Source organism: Scyliorhinus canicula, chromosome 10, assembly GCF_902713615.1.
Source record: "Scyliorhinus canicula chromosome 10, sScyCan1.1, whole genome shotgun sequence".
In the NCBI taxonomy this organism is placed as follows: domain Eukaryota; kingdom Metazoa; phylum Chordata; class Chondrichthyes; order Carcharhiniformes; family Scyliorhinidae; genus Scyliorhinus; species Scyliorhinus canicula.
This window is the reverse complement of record NC_052155.1, coordinates 72994221-73018561: the sequence shown is the minus strand read 5'-3', so window position 1 is coordinate 73018561 and position 24341 is coordinate 72994221. Positions and strand designations below refer to the sequence as shown.

General features: G+C 47.8%; 1 protein-coding gene across 11 annotated transcripts in view; it reads right to left on the bottom strand.

The window, feature by feature from the left end:
- Nucleotides 1-24341, bottom strand: part of dlgap1a (discs, large (Drosophila) homolog-associated protein 1a) — a 1116163-nt gene that overhangs the window by 438894 nt on the left and 652928 nt on the right. For all 11 annotated transcript variants that reach the window (XM_038809179.1, XM_038809170.1, XM_038809173.1 and 8 more), the window contains one exon: nt 12144-12241. The gene's annotated coding sequence lies outside the window, so the exon portion shown is untranslated. The remainder of the gene's footprint in view (nt 1-12143; nt 12242-24341) is intronic.

Here is a 24341-nt window from a genome sequence, read left to right as displayed (position 1 = left end):
GCGCTATCGGGGGTGTTTCGCCTGCCCGCAGAGATAGCAACGGGGGCCCAGCGGGGTTGCTGGGGCGTGTCGCAGTGCAGGCCTGAGCCGATTCCGAGTCCGCTTTGGGGGGGGGGATTACACGCTGCCCAGGGGGCCACCGCGTGGTCGGGGGCATAGGCACGGGCATTCCTGGAGGCCACGTCCAGTGAATCGGTGAGGGTTGTGCCTCCTTGAGGCCCAGAGTGTCTTTTTCGAGCAGTCTCTGGCGGATTTGCGGGGACTGCATACCCGCAACAAAAGCGTCCCGGATCAATAGTTCAGTATGTTCGTTAGCCAAAACCTGTGGGCAGCTGCAGTTCCTCCCTAGCATGAGGAGTGCACGATAGAATTCGTCTAGTGACTCACCAGGGCTCTGCCGTCTCATTGCCAGTAGGTGCTGGTCGTAGACTTGGTTTACTGGGCGGATATAATGTCCTTTGAGTAGTTCCATTGCGGAATCATTATCTGTAGCATCCTCAATGAGTGTGTAGACGTCCGGGCCCACTCTCGACTGCAAGATCTGTAGTTTCTGCTCTCTCGTGAGTGTGCTTTCTGCCGTGCCGAGGTAGCCATTGAAACATGCTAACCAGTGCTTAAAGGTTGCTGCTGCATTTGCCGCATGGGTGCTGAGTTGTAGACACTCTGGCTCGATGTGGAGCTCCATCCTTTAAAACTTGTCTATTAAATTGATGAACTATCAATTGACCACAGAAGCGAAGTTGTAGTCCGAACTGAAGGCTTTAATAGACAAGATTTTTCCCCAGCAGCTCAGGTACAGAAAGGAAGCTGTGGAGAACACACGGGGTCTTTTACCCCGCCTTACAGGGCGGAGCTACCTTACAGCTCTAACCAATGGGTGACTAGCGTTACATACCAATGGGCCAATGAGCAGCGAGCCTTCTGCACCAATGGTGTCTCGGCATTGCTAGTTACCGTAATACCTCTAGTCATACTACCACACCCATCAACAACAAAATGAAGAGGAAAGATGAGACCGATGAATACAGCATGCATGAAGCAAACTGCAAATACAGGACAAGACATGTCACATGACAACAAATGCCAGGCGTGCCCTAAAGCCTCCAGGTCCCGTATCAGTCTCATCAGCAACTTTTGGTTTCATTGAAGACAATTATCCTCTTTAGTGAAGGATAACCAGTAATAATAAAAAATAACTCTAACCAAGTTATGATCGAGTTACGTGTTCTTCATCATTTGCTGAAATAATGGGAAAATATGAAGCTCAGAGCAGGAGCCAGGCATTCAGCTTGCTGATCCTGTTCAGCCACTCAGTTAAGATCATGGGTGATCTGTACCTGAACTGAATTTACCCAGAAGTAACAAAACATACAGCTCTGTCTTGAAAATGTTTCTTGACATACCATCCATAGCCTTGAGGGAGTCCCAGGTTTACATCACGTTTTGTGTGAAAAGTGATTCCTTATTTAACTCCTCTTGTTCTGAATTCTTCCACCAGAGGGAAGAGTTTCTCTAAATCTCTGCTATTGGATTCATCTTAAATATCTCAATTAAATTACCCTCCAATCTTCTAAGCGCAAGGAACATAAATCAATTTCTGAAAACTGTCATTAACCCTTAAAGTGCTGGTATCATTCTGGTGAATTGTGCTATACCACGTTGTTATAAGCCCTACAAAGTCCACAGAGACGACCCGATTGAGCTCCCCGTGGGGCTCATGGAATATGGGCCGGGATTCTTTGAGCCTCTACGCCAAAATTGCGCTTGGTGCGGGGGCAGAGAATGGGACGTCAGTCCTGCAATCGGGTCCGACGTCGGGGTGCGAACCTCTAGCAACTGGAGAATCGGCGACAGCCGCGCCTGCGAGTTCGACGTGGCGTCGGTCGGGGGCTGTTGAATGAGGCGATTCTCCGCATTCGACTGGCCGACTTCCCGCCGGCGTGGTTCACATATGGTTCCACCCGGCGGGAGCTCGGCGTCGGGGCTGCGTTGGCCGTCCTGGTGGGGGGAGCGGGGGATCAGTCTCAGGGGTGGGGGCCTCCACGGTGGCCAGGCCCGCGATTGGGGACCACCGATCGGCAGGTGTGTGCGATCTGGGGAGGGCCTACCTTCTTCCATGCAGGCCTGCTGTGTGGGTCCGCCATGTCGCACGGTGCTTTTCTGGCCTCCTGTGGCCACGGAATCGCTGGGCCAAGAGGCCCGTTGATGCCGGCGTGAAACACTTAGCCGCTGTTTTGAAGAAACTCGGCCATGAGCTCACCCGCTGAGGGGTGAAGGCCCATCAGCACGGATCGTTAAAATCCACTGATAAAAGTGAATTATTTTTGGTGGTAATCTATTCGTAGCAAAATGTTCTTTGGGCACGATTCAGCCGAAAAAAATTCAAAGTGTAATTTTGGGCAGGTTTGGCGGAGCGAATTTCTTTCAGCCGGATTGGTGAGGTTGCAGCCTGCACTTACCCGCATTTAGTCCCAAGAGTGAGCTCCCACATGAACCTCGCCAAGCCTGGAATCCTCGCTGTCTGATTCGCCCAAGTCATGCCTCAGCTGAGGGAAAGATGAAAGGGGAGCTGCTTTTAAAAGCTCCCTCAGCACTCTCTCTCAGTCAAGAAAGGAGGAGAGCAGTGTGGAGACCTGCTCCTTGCTTTTGGGATGCTGACCTGGCCTGGCTTCTTGACGCCATGGATGAGAGTGGGGCACCCTTCTGGAGATCACTACAGCTGCTCCTCTGGCCCAAGGAGCTCAACCCAGGACCTTCCACCGAGGAGACTAAGATGGCCTCGCGTTCTTAATTCTTAATTCCCCTCTCCTGACATCAGTGCATTTCAAAGGTAGCAGCCAGAACAGGGTGGTAAGGTGACACCTGTGACACCGGTAAGACGGCCAGATCCTCCAGAGGACGTCCGCCAAGGGCATCAAAGACACAGGGAGAGTAAAACAGCAGGCTGCCTCCAGTTCTGATGTACATCTTGGGGACACACTGAGAGGTAGCACTGGACCACAGAAGATCAAGAGGGTGGGGGGTGGAGGGGTGGGGGTGTTGAGCTAATGGATAGCCTCAGCCTAGGAGAATCTTCATACAGTGAGGGTCTCCCTGGTCTTCCTGGCATGTCGGACCCTCTCCATCCACTGGCTCCTATTCAGGCTCATCCTCCAGCATTTCTTGCCTCCTTCTCAGGTGAAGGAGCACTGTAGAACAGTGGTTAGCACTGTTGCTTCACAGTTCCAGGGTCCCAGATTTGATTCTTGGCTTGCTCACTGTCTGTGCAGAGTCTGCATGTTCTCCCCATGTTTGCCTGGGTTTCCTCTGGGTGCTCCGGTTTTCTCCCATAGTCCAAAGATGTGCAAGTTAGTTGAATTGGCCAAACTAAATTGCCCTTCGTGTCCAAAAAGATTAGGTGGGGTTACTGGGTGACGGGGATAGGATAAAGGTGTGAGCTTGGGTAGGGTGCTCATTCCAAGGGCCGGTGCAGACTCGATGGGCTGAATGGCCTTCTTCTGCGCTGTACATTCTATGATTCTATGAGGCCATATGTCCCTCCACCTCCTCCTCCTCCAGCATGTCAATGTCATCCTGTTGCATTGCCAGATTGTATAGGGCACAGCAGACCACCACAAAGTGGGTGACCCTCTAAGGAATGCACTGAAGAGCCCCGCCAGAGTGGTCAGGCATTGGAAACGCATTTTCAGCAGTCCGATGCACTGCCCAATGACAGCACGGGTGGCAGCATGGGACTCATTGTATCGGGTCTCCGCCTCGGTCTCAGGCCTCCACACCAACATCATCCGCCATGACCACAGCGGGTATCCCCTTGTCTCCCACAAGCCAACCCGTCATCCGAGAGAGGATCTCAAAGACACTGGGGATATCCGAGTGCTCCAGGCTATAACTGTCATGCACACTCCCAGAGTAGCGGGCACACATGTGCATGATCCTGAGGCGGTGGTTGCACATGATCTGAACATTCAGGAAGTGGAACCCGTTCTTGTTAATATAGGGCACTCCCTGATGCCCCAGTGCACGCAATGCGAGATGCCTGCCATCAATCGCCCCCTGGACCTGGGGCATTCGACTTCAATCTCGCTAATGATTGAAATGAATACAAATGAGGGTTAATGATATTCTCGCCATTTTTGGGTGAGATCTGGAAATCTGTAACTGGCCATTGGGAGCAGACTGGGTGAATCGCAAGATGAATCGTGCCTGGCACGAATCTTGATTTTGGCCTTTCTTGCTATTCACCCGGCGTGACCAGATCTGCGCTAGACACAATGTGGAGACTGAATCGCAGCTTTGTCTTTGTTCTTCTCCGAGTCTATTGTTTTTTTAATTATATTTTTCTTCCATACAAATCTAATTTGCATTATTTTTGTCAGGCACAGACCTTCCTTATTCTCAATATTTCATTTTATTCCTTTTCTGTTCATCGCCTCTGCCTTACTAAAAGCTCATTATCTCTTTTTGTGCATCTTCCTCTTCAGACAATCTCCACTGAACCCAATAATAATCTTTATGTCTGCTGAATGGTTCGTTCCTACCTGTTGGTCCAAAGTTGTCATTTCTTTTAACTACCATGGTACAACTAGCTCAGGGGGATCCATTCAATGCACGGGGCCAATCAAATTCTCTTCTTCCCAATTTACTCTCGTCAGGATTCTTTCCTGGCTGTCTTCTACTCAGATGGGAGGTGGGCAAGTTCAGCACCATTTGGCAGCAGTTCAGAGGTTGATTTCTTCTCAGCTTCTCTTTCATTGCTTTACGCTTTCTCTTATGTTTCTCTTCTATTTTTTACGGCTTTTTCTCATCTCGCCTTTACTTATAATTCTCTCTTTCCCTGCCTTCATATCTGGTCTTCTCTTCGCTAGCAATTGCTTTGTGTCTAACTCTGCCTTATCAGGTGCCCAGGATGCAACTTTAGATCATTTTGCTGTCATTTGACTTTAATGGAATGAATTCCACCCATTTACAGATACATGCCAATCTAGAAAGCAAGCAAAAGTTGATCAACTGTTTCAGAAAAATTATGTAACCTTCAAAAAACACATCTTAAAAGCAGCCCTGAGCACAGCCTTATGACTTATGAAAACATGTCATTAATACTGAAAATGATATGCGATATCAACTTGTCATAACTTCAGCTGCTGTCACAACTATCATTCTGCCATTATACAATCAGAAGTATGTATGGATGTACTGTCTGTAACAGTGGCTGATGTAGACTTTTCTGAAGGGAATTTGAAAAATGCACAGCTTATTTCCTAAATGAAAATCACTTATTGTCACAAGTAGGCTTCAATGAAGTTACTGTGAAAAGCCCCTGGTCGCCACATTCCGGCACCTGTTCGGGGAGGCTGGTACGGGAATTGAACCGTGCTGCTGGCCTGCCTTGGTCTGCTTTCAAAGCCAGCGATTTAGCCCTGTGCTAAACAGCACGGGTTTGATTTTAATGCTTCATTTGCTGCATTTTGCAGTGGTTTGGTGTGCAATCTATATTAATCAGAGCATTTCAGTGACGGTATAACAGATGTTTTATGAACTTCAGAATTATAACAGATCGGAAATTTTAAATGATTAAATGTAAACCAATTGAGTCCAGTCAACAGAAAAGAGACTTAAAATCAGACAACATGATAGGCTCGTCATGTATTCACATTGTCTGAATGAATGTCAGTAACATGATAGTGGCACTGGTTTATGGTGAATATGTACATTCCACTGTTATTTCATGAAATACTGTAATTTTTACCTGTGATTTTTGGTAATATCAGTATTTCCTTGAAAATGCAAAACCAATGATCTTATTATCATTTGCAATTGGCTGCTATTCTCTACAATCAGAGTCATTGCTCTGTAGGGTAAATTTGCTGGTCTCACCCCTCCATGGAAATCATCGCAGGTGGGAAGGGAATTAATTGTCTCGAGGCGGGCAGGGCTGGAAAATCCCACCCAATTGTGACTGTTTTTGTCATATTGAACTTGAACATTTTCACCAGTGTTTGGGGATTGCATTCCACTTTGTCAGTTTTTCTATGAAAATACAAGACTATTTGCTGCTAAGTGTCCAAAATTGCCAAATTTGTATTGTTTGACACAGACTGCTGGCTGTGATACACTGGCCTAAATTTTCAGGATGGCGACCGCTCAGTGCCCGTTACCTGGAGAGTCTGACAGGCCCGCTGCCATTTCAAGCTTTAATGTGGCAGCAGGTGGGACTTCCATTCGCACTTGGAAGGAATTCCCGCCCTGGAGAGCTGTCAGCGAATCAGATGCAGCCAACCGCTCCCCATCACATCCGGGCACAGCTCTGTAGTGGTCAGAAGAGGTACTGCCGCACCGTGCCTGAGACTAAGGCCTGAATTCTCAGGATGGTGAACGCTCGGAGAGAAGTTTTAAAATGTTTGTTCTTGAGATGTGAACGTCAATGTTTGTTCTTGAGATGTGGGCGTACATTTGTTGCCCATCCCTAATCACCCTTAAACTGAGTGGCTTGCACAGCCATTTCAGTGGGGTGCCGTTAAGAGTCAACCGCATCGCTGTGTGGGTCTGGAGTTACATGTAGTCCAGACCGGGTAAGGATGGCAGACTTCCTTCCTGAAGGACATTAATGAACTACATGGGGTTTTAGGACAATAGCCAATGGTTTCATGATCATCATTAGACTTTTAATTCCAGATTTTTAATGAATTCAAATTTCACCACCTGCCATGATGGGATTCAAACCCAAGACCCAACAGCACCTGGGATTGCTGGCCCAGTGACAATACTATTATGCTAGTCATTTTCAAACTCAGGGAGGGTCGGTCGTGGGCGGGTGTTGGGAGGTCATGGAGCGCTCTCGATGTTATGGGCCAGTGTTTAGAGAACACCAAAGTATATTATGGAGTTCACCAGACCCACAAGGGCCCACTTCACAGGTGTGATGCAACAGAGAACTAAAAGTATTTTTAAAGAAAAACAATGTTTATTCTATGAATCCAGTTAACATTTTATAAACACACAGTAAACAGTTTATCAACTACCAACCCTAACCATCCCCCAAAAGATACAGTACTCTATAGATAACCCTTAATAACTTCCCAAACAACATCCATAAGTTAAACCTTTTTAAAATAAAGACACTAGGTTTAAATTCTCTACTGAAACAGGTATTACTTTGAAATCATCAAGTGATTTGGAGACATTTTTTCCATTACAGAGAGAGAGATCATAACATCTTCTTGTTGTGAATGCAGCTCTCCAACTGAAAACAAAACTAAGACACACTGCAGCTGCCAGCTCAAAATGAAAGTAAAAAGCAGAGCAGAGCCCAGCTCCACCCACACAATGAGATCACTGCAGCCATTTGATGAAACACACTTTTCTTAAAGGGAGTCTCACATGTCACCGACAGTCTGAAGAAGTGCCCAATGTTCGTGACAGGCTTTTAAAAATGTGGGATGCTACTGGCTTTCAAGAATGCCGGCTATCCCGTGCATGCGTGTCCCCTCAGCCGGATGTGCGCAGGCCCGGAGCCCAGTGGGACAGACTACCTCGTTCGGACGTCAACACACTGTCCCAGGAGCAGATTTTTAAAAGAAATCGATGTTAAATCGGCAGCAGAGAGCAGGTTACACACCCCATACACTGACGACATGTGTCTGGGCACGAAATCACCGTAGAGAGATTCCTCCATTTTCTTAGCAACTAGCAAGCAACAGGACTAAAGAATTTAAAATGGCCGTTTTGTAATAAGGAAGAGAGCACCTTAGACACAACAGGACAGGATCTCACAACTATATCTGCTGGAGAGAGACACTCAGGAGAGTCCACAGCAGGACAAAGCAATGGTGGTGTGAGCTGCTCTGGTGAATCCACAGCATGACAAAGCAGTGCTGATTTGAGATCCTCTGGTGAACAGCTGATTAAGAAAAAGCTGAAATCAGGAACAAAGCAGTATAAAGATGATTTCTGGAGGTTTGGCTTTATTAATTGTGCCAATGCAAATCAGGATGCAAAGTCCATGTGTGATACATGCAGGAAAGTACTGGCAAATGAAAGTTTAAAACCGTTAAAACTTTGAAGGCATTTGAAGCATGGCGAGTTCGAGGACAAACCTCATGTTTTTTTTTAAAGGATGCAGCGAGAACTTAAATGGTCAGCTGAAACCCTTCACAGAAATGTAACATTGAATGACAAAGCAAGTGAGATTGTGAGGACCAAGCAGGTTCACCTGTTGCATTAAAGGTAAGAGAAAATGGTGTTGTGAAGATCGGCCGGTGACAAAGATCGTCCGGCATGGGTTCCGAAGATCAGCCGGGTGGTAAAGGTGTGTCCCGGGAAAAAAAGTTGGAAAAACATTGCACAATGCCACCCTGGCTCAGAATTTGTTTGGGGGGACCTTAACAGGTTTTCGTCACATGTATTAATTTTAGCAAGGAAAGCCTTCCATACACTCACAGGCAAATTTACTTTACATATGTACACTTTCCTGACAAACAGTTATTATCAATAAAGCAAGGCAATTAAACAATTAATACGTTTACTCAGTCTGCTTTTGATTTATTTTTTATCAACAAACGTATAGAAAGTTTAAAGCACGCACAAACACTCACACAATACAAATATGAATATTGAGAGCAAGGGCCTAACAATGTTGTTTCCTAATCTGAAATGCGTTAATGGTAATAATCTGGATATCCAATGTGATGACTGGTCTAGATTTTGCTAAATTCTGCCCTCAGCATTGGCTGCAATTTTAGACACTGCATTTTAACAAATCCAAACAAATAAAATTTGTTGCTGCAAAATATATATTTTACAAGCAGAATTATTTTTCTGTTAGTTGTGTCATGGGTGGGCCTGATTTGGGGATTAAGGGATAGAAATTTATCTCAGGCGGTGCCATAAAATGGGTGGTATCGGATTGACCATCGTGTGGTCCCAAGCGGTGGGAATATACAGTGTCTGGTAGGTAGTTCCATTGCATTGATATCAAGCAGTGTGTATAATAGGTGGTCAACCAACTATCACCTGTTTTGTACCACTGCCCAAGATGAATTTCTATCCATAAAATCTCGAGGTTAGATATTACACTACATAGCATTATATTTTCTTAATTCTTCCATGGATGTTCTCAAAGCATCGCTGGGAAAGCCAATATTTATTGCCAATTCCTAGTTGCTCTTGAATTGAATGGCTTGCTTGGCCATTTCAGTGTTCAGTTAAGAGTCAACCACATGAAATGAAATAAAAATCACTTATTGTCACGAGTCGGCTTCAAATGAAGTTACTGTGAAAAGCCACATTCCGGCGCCTGTTCGGGGAGGCTGTTATGGGAACAGGCGTCGGAATGTGGCAACTAGGGGCTTTTCACAGTGCTGTGGGTCTGGAGTCACATGGAGGCTGAAACGGTTAAGGACGGCAGATTCTCTTCCCTAAATGATATTAGTGAACCAGATGGATCTTTACGTCAATCGATGATAGTTTCGTGGTCACGACTTTATTGACTTATATTCAAGGTGTATTAATTTAATTTAAATTCCACCAGCTGCTGTGGTGGGATTTGAACCCATTTACCCCTGCATTAGCCTGGGCCTCTGGGTTACCAGTTCATTTGCATTATCACCACGTCACTATGACCAGAATTCTCTGGCCGTTGGGATTCCCTGTTCCTGCCGGCAGCACAACTCCACCTGTGGGATTCCCGGCGGTGTGGGCTGGCTTCAATGGGAAATCCCTTTGACAAGCGGTGGGAATAGAGAATCATGCTGCAAGTCAACGGCGCGCCGCCAAGAAACACACGGCTGGGGGACTGGAGAATCCAGCCCAATATTATATCACCTCCCCATATCATACAAACTCTTAATATATTTCAATCAAATATATTTGTTTTTATTACCAGAGGTACTACATAGCTCATTTAAAACAAACAGGTTAAAGTAATTTTCAAAAAATACAAATATGTTAATGTTTATTAAACAATAACATGCATATGGATACATTTCGACTTTGTGAGACAGTATAAAATGGTGAAAGCAAAATGGCAGCAGGTTTTACATCTTCTCTGATTTTTATTTCTAATATTGTGTAAAATTCTGCTTTGGTGTAACTTCTGTGTTTTAGAGTCCAAATTAATATACCCGGAATAGCAGCTTTAAGAAAATCCCATGACATAAAACTTGGCAGATTTAGCATATTCTGCATCTTCATTCTAGATGCAATGAATTAGTAAAATTCTAACATTACTCTAAAAATATTCTCATGGCAGAATGTGTGCGAGTATTGCGAGCCATACAATGGTTGATAACACAGCGAGGTTTGTAGTATGTAATTATATGTGGATACTTCAAGGAATTACATTTTTCAATGTAATACTTAACCCCATGTCACTGATATGTGCCAAAGCACTTGCTGATGAAAGGTAGCAAACACTCCAGGGCTTTCATTTAGGTCCCAACTCTGCTGTCTTTTCTGAGCAAAACCCAAAGCAATAATTTATTGATTCACTTAATTATCACTATACTTCCTAAGGGTTTAAGCTAAGTTATAGCCTTCACGTAATATGAATAAAAATAGCTTTGGGTTACAGAACTGATGTTACAATGCTGTACTCCTATCTTTGATCCAAGCTCCCTTTGATTGCAGTGAGCTCTTTGCTGGAAGCACAGGAATAGTAAATGTACCTTGACATTCAAAATACTGTCCATTATAGACTCCTTTCACCAGGTTTCTCAATTTTAAAGATATGACTAACAGTTTACAGCTGGCTTTTGGATTTAAGCTAGTTACTTGAACTAGGCTGATCATGAGGGGATTTGCACAGTCAGGTAGATTTTGTTCAGCTCATGCCACCAACCTGACCAGACGCACAGATAACACGTGTTTGATAAAGGTGAGCAGTACACATTGGCTATGAGATCCTCACCAAAGCATAGACTTTGCAACATTTACCTCAAAATATTCTCAATCATGCTTGCATAATCCCTTTCTGTTTATGGAAGTACTAATTGGCACCCATCATAAAAAATCTTAGTGCTTGACCAACTGCATTCAAATGAGACTCTGACTATCGATTTTGCCAAAAGTACCTAAATAGATTTGTTAGAGAATTGCTTCAATGCACACGTTTCATTGTTTATGAAAACCAACTTTTTATATTCGATCAACTGGAAAACAGATCAGGGGCTCTTGTCCAAACTCAGTGAATCGTTGGCTGGTCTGTCAAATTTTCGGTCTCATCCATGACGATTCCCACCATGGATGGGACTGGAAAATCCCAGTCGGGACTAATCAGGTGTCTGCTTAAGACGAGTGCGCCAGATTCACCCAAGGACACCAGGAGGCGGTGTTAATATTAATGTAGGCGCCTCAATTTTAGAATTTCAGTGAACTGCCAGTACTCAACAAACCGACAAGCAGTCTTCTGATCAGAGAAGTGTGGAACAGGAGATCCAGCAGTAAAAGAGAAGTCATGGGATAAATCATCTCAATGGTAATTGAGGGGAGTAGCAGGTAGGAATTGCTCGTGGGCCAAAACTACTTTTTGGGGACAGCAGGGCATTCACACCGATTGTGTTCCACAAAAATCAGTATCAATGGCTTCTTTTTTTGTGTGTTGAGGTCCCTTTGTGGATCGTTGATTCACCTGTTCAATGTTTCATTCAGGAGCCTAGTTATGTAGACCTCAGGGGTCAGCAGGTGATAGATTATTGTTTAAAATGAGCCTGTGTATGATCCCATTTTCCAGCAGGAAAAAAGACTCTTCATTTTCTGAGCAAATATTTCCTTTCCAAAGTGTACTCGTGTGCACAGTGCCCATTATCTGGTACATATTTTCCAGTCATCTAATAAACATTCAAGGTAGATATGCTGCACTTGTGCGCGCAGGTGTTATTATGCTGATGCTATGGTTATATTAAGGTCCAGTACTGTGCTCTGATCTTACATAAGCAAATTTGTGGAAGGCCATTAGTTGAGCCAGATCTACATAAAAGCATGCTTTAGGCACTGAAGTATCATAGTAGTTTTACTGTTTAATTCAGATTTTTATTGGCGTTTTGCTTTTCACACAGATTGAATTTTCAGTAATATAACAATAATTTCAATTTCCAAACACAGCTTACATTTTTGGACAATCTTTCCTCGAGTAATGAAAAGCTAATTACCTTTGTCTGGGTTCCCCGACTCCTTGTTCTCTTCTGCTCCTTTGTGGTTGTTTACTTCCCATGTGCTCCTCTGATCAAACTGATGATCAAACTTTTAGCTAAAAAAAAAGTTGAAATTGGACAATAAGTAGAGTAGTAGAACTGCACTGCATAAAGAGGATGTCCTTTCAAAAAAAATTGTTTGCGGGATGTGTGTGTCACTGGCTAGGCCAACATTTATTGCCCATCCCTAATTGCCCTCGAGAAGGTGGTGGTGAGCTGCCTTCTTGAGCCACCACAGATTCTGTGGTGTTGGTACATCCACTGTACCAGGAGTTCCAGGATTTTGACCCAGAGACCGTGAAGGAACATTGTTATAGTTCTAAGTCAGGGTCATGTGTGGCTTGGAGGGAAACTTGCAGGTGGTGATGTTCATGTGTGCAGTTCTTGTCAACTCATTACAGAAAGGATGTAATTGTTTTAGAGAGGGTACAGAGGAGATTTACGAAGATGTTGCCATGACTGGAAAATTGCTGCAATGAGGAAAGGTTGGATAGGCTTAGGTTGTTCTTCTTGGAAAAGAGGAGGCAGAAGGGCAGCAACACTGTGAGAGGCCTGAATCGAATGGAAGGGAAGGGCCTATTTACTTCAGCAGAGAGATCAGTGACTAGGAGGCATAAATTTACAGTGATTGGTAGCAAGATTAGAGGAAAGATTTGGAAACATTTGTTAACCCAGAAAGTTGTGTTGATCTGAAAGGGTACGAAAGGGAGAAATCCTGAACTCATTTAAAAGGATACACCTCAATCTGCAGAGCTATGCATGAAATACTGGAAACTGAGATTAGGTTGGAAGGTTCAATTTTTAGTCAGTGCAGGCGTAATTGGCCAAGTGGCCTTTTCCTGTTAATTTTATGATACTATGATTAGTGCTTCTGTTGCTTTTGTCCTTTTAGGCGATATAGCTCACAGATTTGGATTTAACTCCTGTTAAAGGAGTTCCTGCAGACCATTTTATAGATGGTACACACTGCTGCCACTGTGCAGTGTGCCGGCAGTAAATGTCGAAAGTGGTGGTGGGGTGCCAACAGCGCCGGCCCTAGGGTTGGTGGCGCCCCGGGCAAGCTGAACGTCGGCGCCCTTGGGGAGGGGGGGGGGCGGGGCCTGGGAGGGGGGGCGGGGCCTGGGAGGGGAGGCCTGGGAGGGGGGCGGGGCCTGGGAGGGGGGGGGTGGGGCCTGGGAGGGGGGGCCTGGGAGGGGGGGGGCCTGGGAGGGGGGGGCGGGGCCTGGGGGGGGCCTGGGCGGGGGGCGGACCCGCGGGGGGGGGGCGGACCCGCGGGGGGGGGGCGGACCCGCTGGGGGAGGGGCGGACCCGCGGGGGGGGGGGCAGACCCGCGGGGGGGGGGGCAGACCCGCGGGGGGGCGGACCCGCGGGGGGGGCGGGCGGACCCGCGGGGGGGGGCGGACCCGCGGGGGGGGGGCCAGCCCCAGCCAGGGGGACCCCGGGAAACTAACCCGGCCAACAGAGTGCACCATGATTAGAAATAACACCCTCAAGAGAGACGAAAAGAATAAAAAGGAGCGGGATGCAGTCATAATAATAGTCCTTGGGGGAGTGATAATTGATTATTGATTATTGAAACCGCATGAGCAGATGGTAAATTGTTTTCTAACCTACACCAGATGACATGTAGTTCAACGGAGGGTTTTTCAAAACTCTCACTGACAGTTTCAGCTTTTTCTCCCCTATGTTTAAAGAGCATGGGATTTTTATCCCCATGTTTAAAGAGAAGCAAATTTTAAAAGCATCAGACATGACATTTAAGCAGACCTTGGGGGTGAGGCTTCTGTATCTGGGTTCTGCACACCACTTAGCACACAGTAATAAAACTCCAAAAAAAGGCCAAATAACTAAGTGTTATAACTAAGTATACCTGTGTCACCACCTTTGCACTGCAGCTTTTTGGCTCCCCTGTTAATCTCGTTGCGCTTGTAAAGTGACCTGTGAATGAATGAGCGCTGGCCAGCTGAAATTTTTGGCGCTGAAACGGCAGCGCTGAAATTTTTGACGCTGAAACGTCCAGGCGCTGAAACGGCAGCGCTGAAACGTCGGCGCTGAACTGTCCCATTCCCCTGGGGGAGGGCGGCCACAGCGGGGGAGGGCGGCCACCGCGCATGCGCTGGTTGGCACCGGCCCAACTGCGCATGCGCGGGACCCGAGTCTGGCGCCCCCTAGCACATGGCGCCCAGGGCGACTGCCCAAGTTGCCGGTGCCTTGAGCCGGCCCTGGGTGCCAATCAAGCAGGCTGCTTTGTCCTGGATGGTATCTATCATGTTGAGTGTTGTTGGAGCTGTACTCATCCAGTCACATGGGGTGTATTCCATCACATGCCTAATGTAAGCCTTATAGATGGTGGACTGGCTTTGGGGAATCAGGAAGTGAGTTACAGCTTAGGCTCTCTGATCTCTGCTTTCACTTTCACAATATTTGTTTACATAAGCTAAGTGGTCTCAAGTATTTGTGTTTTTTGTTATTGATACTTTAAAGAGTCTGAATGATTGACACTGATTAGTTAGTTTTCAACATGAATTAATTACATTTTTGTAATTTTTTCACAATGACCACTATACATTATATGGTTAATTGGTTCTAGACAATGCCTAGTGGGTCAATGGACATGGAAGTGTCACAGTTAGATATAGAGGGCTTAAGGGGTCATAGAGAATGGATGGACAAGTAGGGCTTGACATTGGGGGCACAATGGCCCATAGGAGGTGGGTAGAAAGGCTAAACTTGGCATGGGGACATGAGGAGTCATGCGGGTGGAGGGGGAGGCATGAGGTGGCATACATGGGAAATGGGGAGTTTTTGGAGAGTGAGGAGTTGTAAGGGCTGAGGGCTGGAGGGACTTTGTGATTTCAACTGTGTCAAAGTTCCACAGCCCTGAGGAGGGTGTTTTAAACAACCAACTCTGGCCACCTAGCAGTTCCTGTGATTGCCTACAATTTTGTTCCCAGATCAGCTGGTCCAACTCCAGCCCCCAGCAATGAAGATTCCATCTTTGTGGGCTCTTTCTCTTGTGGTTGGCAGGCTGAGTTGGGAGTTTTTCTGACTCCGGCCACCTGTGTTGTGGATGAAAATCCAGACTGAAATTTCAGCCATTTTCTTTGCTTTCGCGTCACTGAATGGCTGCTACTCAATCAGAATATGCAACTTTGGTTACAAACAGCTTTATTTAAAAGTAAATCTTGTGCAAGAGCAAAAGATGAACACAGCAGATTTCACTCGATATTCACTATTTTGCTACAAATAATTAATTCTATACTTCTGTAGATTTCAGGAGTAAGAAAACTATTTTAGTTTAGAAGTGTGCATTCCTGAATTCATGGCAATGATTTTCATCAGCTTCACCTTAGTCAGCTGCTTGATGTGCAGCTAACTGCTAAACAATTCATGGGCAGAATTTTTCCATGATTTTTCAAAGGCTGGAATTTTCCCGTATTTGTTCAGAGTGTCAGGCTCCGGCTAAAACCCCACGTGTAGCTTTCCATCTGCACAGCCAAGTTTTTACTCCAGATTTTGAGCCACTCTGAAAAATTAGATTCAGATTTACGCCATCATTGTGGTGGGATGGACCTGATAGAGCCAATGAGACCAGGTCCACAGACATTGGGGCACCCTTTAAAAAGGAAGACTTGATCAGCACAAATAATAAATCCTTCCCCACCCCAGCCCACTCAGGCAGCACGGTAGCACAGTGGTTAGCATAGTTGCTTCATAGCTCCAGGTTCCAAGGTTCGATTCCCGGCTTGGGTCACTGTCTGTGTGGAGTCTGCACGTTCTCCCTGTGTCTGCGTGGGTTTTCTCCGGGTGCTCTGGTTTCCTCCCACAGTCCAAAGATGTGCAGGTTAGGTGGATTGGCCATTCTAAATTGCCCTTCGTGTACAAAAAGTTTGGGTGGGGTTACGGGAATAGGGTGGAGATGTGGGCTTGGGTAGGATGCTCTTTCCAAGGGCTGGTGCAGACTCGATGGGCCGAATGGCCTCCTTCTGCACTGTAAATTCTATGATTATTGAATCATGCAGGTGTGTGTTGGTTTTCCAGGGAGCATCCATGATAGTCACATTTTGGGACGCACATGGACCACAGCCATTTTTGAGGAAGGGCAGCAGCTGGATGCTCCTTGGGGACAAAGGTACCCACTTAGGAGGTGGCTGATGATGCCAGTGTGAAGGTCACAAATACACACGGAGCCTTGCTACAACGAGACTCATGCATCAAAGCATGTCTTGGTTGAGCAGGCGATTGGACTGCTCAAGATGTGGTTCTGGTGCGTGGACCAGTCAGGACGAGCCCTCCAATACAGTCCCCAGAGGGTGTCCCACATCATAGCTGCACTCGGCACAACCTAGCAATGCAGTGGGGAGAGCAGCTGGAACATGAAGAGATATAGAAGCACCACATCTCCTCGGAGGAGAAGGATGTCGAGGAGGGCAGCGAGGGCCAACCTGCAGAGGAGGAGGAGGAAGGACCCTGGGCAATGGCCAGGGCACGTTTGGGGCATAGGGTTCGGGACACCTTCATATCCTCTTGTTTGGTGATGACCAGGACTAGGGTGTGAAGTCTTCTCCCAACATAGGGTCTGACATCCGTTCACTACTGTGGGGCCCGTGCATCATTCTGATGGTGGCTACACTCATGGGCAGGGCACGAAAATGACTGACCATATGCTGCAGGAGAATGATTAAGTCTTGTAGAGAGGACAGTGCGATGCTCATCTTATCCCTTGTGAAATGTCTGACTCCTGCTTGATAGAGAGCTGAACATGACCTGCCACTGAATGGGGTGGTTTAGGGGCCCAGAAAGACACATTTCAGCTGCTACTGCCTCCTCCGAGATCAAGGGTCCCGGTGTCCATCTCCTGACAAGGTGGACAGACTCTCTACACGTTTTTAACCCTTGGCATCCTCATAACTATGGAATACTGGCAGACATGAAAGGCATGAGCATTGATGTTGGGGTGGGGGTGAACCTTCCAAGATGGCTGTTTTCAGGGGGTGTGGGGCGGGGGCTCTATGTCAGCAGCTGTGTGGCTTTACTGCATCATCAGTGTGGGAGGTCGGAGAGAGCTCATGCTGTCATGCTCTCACTGCGCAGAATGAAGTGCTGAGTGTGCCCAGCGGTTTGCGGAGAATTCCTCCATGGCATGAAATTGTGGAGGACCTGTATGGGTGAACAAAGTGATTCTTAATGCAAGTTCACTGTTACAATGGTGACTTATCTCTACTATTGCCTAGTTTCACCTGAGCCCACTTGGTGCCTATCGTTTCTTTTTCTTCCTCACCCACCTGCTACATCCAGTTGTATCCCCAGGATTCACAGCTGAGTTTAAGGCGGTCTGCTGACTTCCAAACCCTGATGCTTGAGATGACCTTTGAGAGTATCCCTTGGGGTCTGGACCTTGAGACTCCAGGCCTACTTTTGGTCTGTAAGGGTGCTACAGTGCTGCCCTCCTCCATGTGCGGGGCGAGAGGTGTGTTGCTCACAGGGCTGGAGGTGTTACATAGACTGTACACCCCCAGGCTCTCCTGGGTGGAAGGTTCCAAGCTGCGCACCCATCTCTCATCTTCCTTTCTGGTGCCCAGGGGCACCCAGGCTCCTCCATGGGATAGAGGGTCAGCTGGAGTGATATCCATAATCCCCGCCGTCCTCTGGCGCAGACACTCGTGTCTCACCAGCGTCCAATGAACATTCAGTGAAGGGCTGAAAATCATCCCCCACAGCCTGAAAACAGCTGTATGTCTGATTCTCATTGATTAACTCTGTCTCCAGCTCAGCATCAGTTTGAGCTGTATCTAATGCCGGGTGGACTGTGAGTCTTTTCTCATTGCTGAACAATAGGATAACACTTACATTTCATAACTTTGCCTGGTACATCCTCTCAAATGTAACTAATAACACCAGAGAGGGATTGCTGGCAGAACTGTGATAAGGTAGGAATTCATGTATGGTCAATTCAGTAAAATAAAGTAACTACACAATCTCATCTAAGATATTTGAAATAAGATACTGGGAATTTCACAACTGGTTTTGTGGTCCAGATTGCAATTTGATCATCAAGCTATAAAGTTGCTGAGTAAAGGCTAATTGTCAGAAAAAAATGATCTCAATTAACTGTAGAGATTACGAGCTGGAATTTCTACTGTTACAGAATCGATATCGAAAAGTGTCAACTAAACAAGAACCCTAAGACCCCCAAGTGTAGTGTAGAATATACACTGAGGGGCGTTTTTTGCAGACTCTAGCCGACTCTGGAGCCAGTTAAAAATGGGAGGTGGACTGTATGATGTGATTCCTGCCCCCATTCCCAGCATCAGCAAATTTTGATGACATGGGCTCAGAATGCAAGTAGGCACTCCCGACCTGGCTGGTTCCATTGCGAGGAGTCAACATCTTATTGTTACCCGCAATTGTCGTAGTTTTATGACTAGTGGTTCATGGCCCCTTCGAGGAGTTGTAAAATATAAGCGTTGACGCTGGCGTAAACACCGGAATGGTGTACTGTGGCGTCAACGGGCCTCCTGGCCCAATTATTCTCCGGATTTCAGGGGACTAGAACGGCGCCGGAGGACTGTGCGTTGCTCCGGCACTGAAGGCCGGCCCTGCACGGTCGGCGCGGATCCGCGCAAGTGCACGATGGACGACGTGGGTCCGCGCATGTGTGCAACGGCATGCGTGTGGTTTCTGCCTCCACACTGGCCCCCGCGTAATATGGTGGCGCCCTATGGGGGCCCGGTGCGGAGGAACAAATGCCCCTCATGGAATGAGTGCGCCTGCCAATCGGTAGCCCCTGATTGCGGGCCTGGCCACCGTGGAGGCCACCCCCGGAGTCAGATCCCACCCCCCACCCCACCAGGACATCCCCCGCAGCCAGAACACCGAGGTCGCACTGGGTGGGACTATGTGAACCACGCCGGCGGGACTCGGCAGAACTTGACGGGCACTCGGCCCGTCGAGCGCAGAGAATCGCCGCGGGGGCCGCTTTTTCAATGGCCCCCGACCGGCATTGCAGCGACCGCCCAGGCTCAATTGGCGCAGATTCTCCAGTCACCGGAGAATCAGCGGCCTGGCATCGGAGCAGCGTGGTGGGATTCTCGCGCCCCCCAATGATTCGCCGACCCGGAACGGACTCGGAGAATCCCGGCCAGGGTGTGATTTAATTAAAACCAGAGTCCATTCTGCGCTGGAATCGTGTCGCCAGGAACGACCCCAATGTCTAAAGGAACTCGGGCTTTTTTCGGTTCCGGAACGCTCCGCTGAGGCCGCACTTAGCCGCATATCCTGCACCGAGGAGCCACGACGAGCGGTACTCCTCTCAAACCCCAGACGTGGCCCCTGGACCACCCCCAAAGCCCTAACTCACCTGTTGGATGGTCGTCGAGCTCCCTGCACGCCACCGGTCGGGCACCAGTGGCATGGGCAGAATACCAGCCTAGCACCCTGGCAGTGCCAGGCTGGCACAGTGGTGGCACTACCAGGGTGCTAGGCTGGCAGTGCCAAGATGCCAGGGTGGCACCAGCAGTGCCTAAATGGCCAGAGGCTGACTACACGGGGCCCTCTGATCGCCTGGCAGACCCCCCAAGTGCCGTTTAGCCTCGCCCTATACCAGTACTAAATGGTGCCTGGCTGAGGTCTCCTTGGCGAGGCCAATAGATGCCAGTCAGCCGTTCGATCTGACGGCAGAATCACTCAGTGAGCTTTTAAGCTCTTTTAGTTATGCAAGTCTAAACTCCCCCGCATTGTGGGCAGGATCCAGATCGAGATATCTCGCGAGATCTAATTACATAGAATTTATAGTGCAGAAGGAGGCCATTCGGCCCATCGAATCTGCACCGGCTCTTGGAAAGAGCATCCTACCCAAGGTCAACACCTCCACCCTATCCCCATAACCCAGTAACCCCACCCAACACTAAGGGCAATGTTGGACACTAAGGGCAATTTTGGACACTAAGGGCAATTTATCATGGCCAATCCACCTAACCTGTACATCTTTGGACTGTGGGAGGAAACCGGAGCACCCGGAGGAAACTCATGCACACACGGAGAGGATGTGCAGACTCCACACAGACAGCGAACCAAGCCGGAATCGAACCTGGGACCCTGGAGCTGTGAAGCGATTGTGCTATCCACAATGCTACCATGCTGCCGTAATGCGACGTAACGGCTGTCAGGAATCCTGGGAGAGGCCTTTCCTGGGATCTACTGGCCACGACCCATCCCGGTAAATTGCCCATAGTCTTGATTCGGGAACCTTTTTAAAGATAGATTTAAAATGTCTAACCCATGTCCCTTGCCAGACCCATGCCTTCTATGCTCTCTCCATGCACATTTACTCAGTATGCACCGTGGACAGAACCAATGATTCATATAATAACAATGGCAGGTGTCGAAAAGGGAAAACATCCATTCAGAAATGTGCTTTAAAAAAAAAAAACAGCTGTTCTTGCAACTTTATAGGAAGGAGTGTCAGATGGACAAGGCCATTGCGGCTCCAGTAAGAGATGTTTTCCACTTCACACCACTTAATCTTGCCCAAATATATATAGAGATATTGAAAAAGAGATCACAAAACATTGACCCATAACTTCCTGGTTCCCCAGATTTGGGGAGTGTTCCAAATAGATGCTGGGGAATCCCTCTTGGATAAGGATTTTTGAGACTATTGTCCAGAAGCGCTAACTTCCTCTGGGCAATTGTGTTGTGCTGGAAACTATCTGCTAAAACAATTTAAATCGCAAACTTCAGGTGGTTCTGCCAGTTTCACACCAATACTTAAAGGAAAGAGTTAGAAGAAATGCAACTTTTTCTAGCTTCAGTGAAACTATTTTAAATAGCCAGACTATGCCCCGAATGGGATGCCCCCACTTCCCTGATTCTCCAGTGAACACCCATCCTCCCCAACTAAGCAATCCACCACCCCATTGTATTCCCTCCCCCCTCCCCCAACCACACTGAATTCCCCACCTCCAACCCTTGACCTGACCCCCTGACCCGATCCAAGCTCCATTCTCCCCGACCCAGCTCCAGCCCCCCATCCCAATTCGAGCCGACCCGGCCTGACCCAACGCTCACTGCCCCAACTCGACCCGAAGTCCAGCCCCAGACCCAACTCACACCCCACTGTCATACCGCTACCACCCCACCACAGTGTCCAACTACCCCGTAATGTCCAACCTCCCCACAACCCACCCGATATCCAACCCCCCCACCACCCCAATGACCGACACCCCCGATGTCCAGCCCCTCCCTTCCTATTGCCACTTGCCATCCCCCCAGCAGACCCCACCCGGTTCCCACTCTCCTGAGAGAACCTGCATCCCACCGATGTCCAACACCCGAAACCCGCTCTGATGTCTAAACCCCCTAGAGTCCAACTCCCCACTGCAATGACCAACCACCCCTCCAATAAGCACCTCCCATCCCGATGTCCAACATCTTTACCCACCCAATCCGGTGTCTGACCCCCCCCCCCCCACCCCCCAGGCCCCACAGTGTCCGACCTCTGTCACCCCCCCCCTGATGTCCGCCCCCCCCACTCCACACCCTGGTGTCCAATGCCCTCCCAAACTGCACTCTGATGTCCAACCCGCTTCCCCCCCCAGTCCCACCCCCCCCACATTGCACTCCAATATCCGACCCCCACCCATGTACGAACCCTCATCCCACACCCATTTACTTAACTTAGACATAAACATTTCCCTCACCTGTTATTTTCAACGGGAAAGTTAAACTCATCTGCTTTATGGCAGCCAATGCTGTAAAAAAAGGGAGCCTGTCCTCCTTCACTCCTCTTCCTTTAATAATAATAATCTTTATTGTCACAAGTAGGCTTACATTAACACTGCAATGGCGTTATTGTGAAAAGATCCTAGTTGCCACATTCCAGCACCTGTTCAGGTACGCAGAGGGAGAATTCAGAATGTCCACTTAACCTAACAAGCACGTCTTGTGGGAGCTCAATTTCACGCTTGCTGGCTGGCCAGCCAATGTGAGAGGCACGCTGAGAAAGACTCAGCGCTGCCGGGTAGTTTGGGCACCGAGAAAAGGTGCAGGCCGATTGGCCAGGCAGCCTTTGCATTTTAGCTGCAGCCTGATTCCTGGTTTCACTTCACAAAGGGAGTCCGTGGTATAGTGGTATTGTCATTTATCACTCAATGCAAAATGTAAAGAAAATATTGATATAATATTCAGTAAAGATATTAGCACAGGTGACGTGGAATCTGTATGGGTTGTGTTAAGAAACATCAAGGGGCAAAAACCATTTGTAGGGTTGGTAAACAGACCATCAACTATAGTGGTAATGTTGGGAATAGCATGAGATAGGAGATCAGCGATGTGATAAAGGAACATCTGTGATTATGGGTGACTTTAATCTGCATATAAATTGGGTGAGTCAAACTAGTCACGGTACAATGAGGAGGAAATCCTGGAGTGTATACTGGGCGGTTTTCTGAACCAATACGTTGAGGAACCAACAAAGGAACAGGCCATCTTGGACTGGGTGTTGCGCAATGAGAAAGGATTGGTTGGCAATCTAGTTGTGAGAAAACTTTTGGGGATGAGTGAACATAATATGGTCAAATTCTTTATCAAGGTGGATAGTGAGGTAATTGATTCTGAGGCTAGGGTCCCGAAGTCAAGAAAGGTAACTATGATGGTATGAGGCACGAGCTGGCTGTAATGGATTGGGAAATGTTACTGAAAGGAAGGACGGCGGACAAGCAATGGCAGGCATTCAATGAACAAATAGGTGAACTCCAAAAGTTGTTTATTCCTATTTGGCGCAAGGGTAGAAATGGAACAGTGGCTAAACCATGGCTTACGAGGTAAATTTGTGATAATATTTGATTCAAAGAAGAGGCATACAAATTAGCAAAAAAAAAGCAATTGACTGAGGATTGGGAACAGTTTGAAATTCCCAAGGCAGACCAAAGGATTGATTAAGAAATGGAAAATACAATATGAAAGTAAGCTAACGGGGAACATAAAAACTGACTGTAAAAGTTTCTATAGGTATGTAAAGAGAAGAAGATTGTTAAAAACGAATGGAGGCCCCTTGCAGTCAGAAATGGGGGAATACATAATGGGGATACAAAGAAATGGCTGAAGAGCTAAATTTGTACTTTGCTTCTGTTTTCACAAAGGAAGACATGAATAATGTACTGGAAGTTGTTAGAAGCATAAGTTTCAGTGAGGAGCTGAAGGAACTTAGTATTAATAAAGAAATGGTTTTGGGGAAATTTTGGGGATTGAAGGCGGATGAATCTCGAGGCCCTGATAATCTTCATCCCAGACTACTTATGGAAGTGGCCCTAGAAATAGTAGATCCATTGGTGGTCATTTTCCAAAATTCTTTGAATGCTGGAATGGTTTGTACAGATTGGAGGGTAGCTAATATAACCCCACTATTCAAAAAGGGAGGTAGAGAGAAAACAGGGAACCGTGAGCCTAACGTCAGTAGCAGGGAATTTGCTAGAGTCCACTATCAAGGATTTCATAGCACAGCATTTGGAAAGCAGCGATATAATCAGACAGTCAGCATGGATTTATGAAAGGGTAATCAGGGGCGAAATTCTCCGCGGACCGACGTGACGCCCATTTCCGGCGGGAAAAAGCGGTGTGCATGACTCCGGCGTCCGGGCCTTCTTTTAAGCTGGCAATCTCCGTTCCCGGAAGGGCCAGCAGCTGACTGACGCGATACGCGTCAGTTTCACCAGCTGCGGAAGTGGTGAGACCCGGCGTTTTTTGGAGGAGGAGGAGGAGAGAGACAGACCCGGCATTTGGGGGGGGTGTTCCGGCATTGGGGGGTGGGGGAGGTGTTCCGGCATTGGGGGGTGGGGGGGGGGGTGTTCCGGCATTGGGGGGTGGGGGGGTGTTCCGGCATTGGGGGGTGGGGGGGTTTCCGGCATTGGGGGGTGGGGGGTGTTCCGGCATTGGGGGGTGGGGGGGTGTTCCGGCATTGGGGGGTGGGGGGGGTGTTCCGGCATTGGGGGGGGGGGGGGTGTTCCGGCATTGGGGGTGGGGGGGGGTGTTCCGGCATTGGGGGGTGGGGGTGTTCCTGCATTGGGGGTGGAGGGGGTGTTCCGGCATTGGGGGGGGGGGGGTGTTCCGGCATTGGGGGTGGGGGGGGGTGTTCCGGCATTGGGGGTGGGGGGGGTG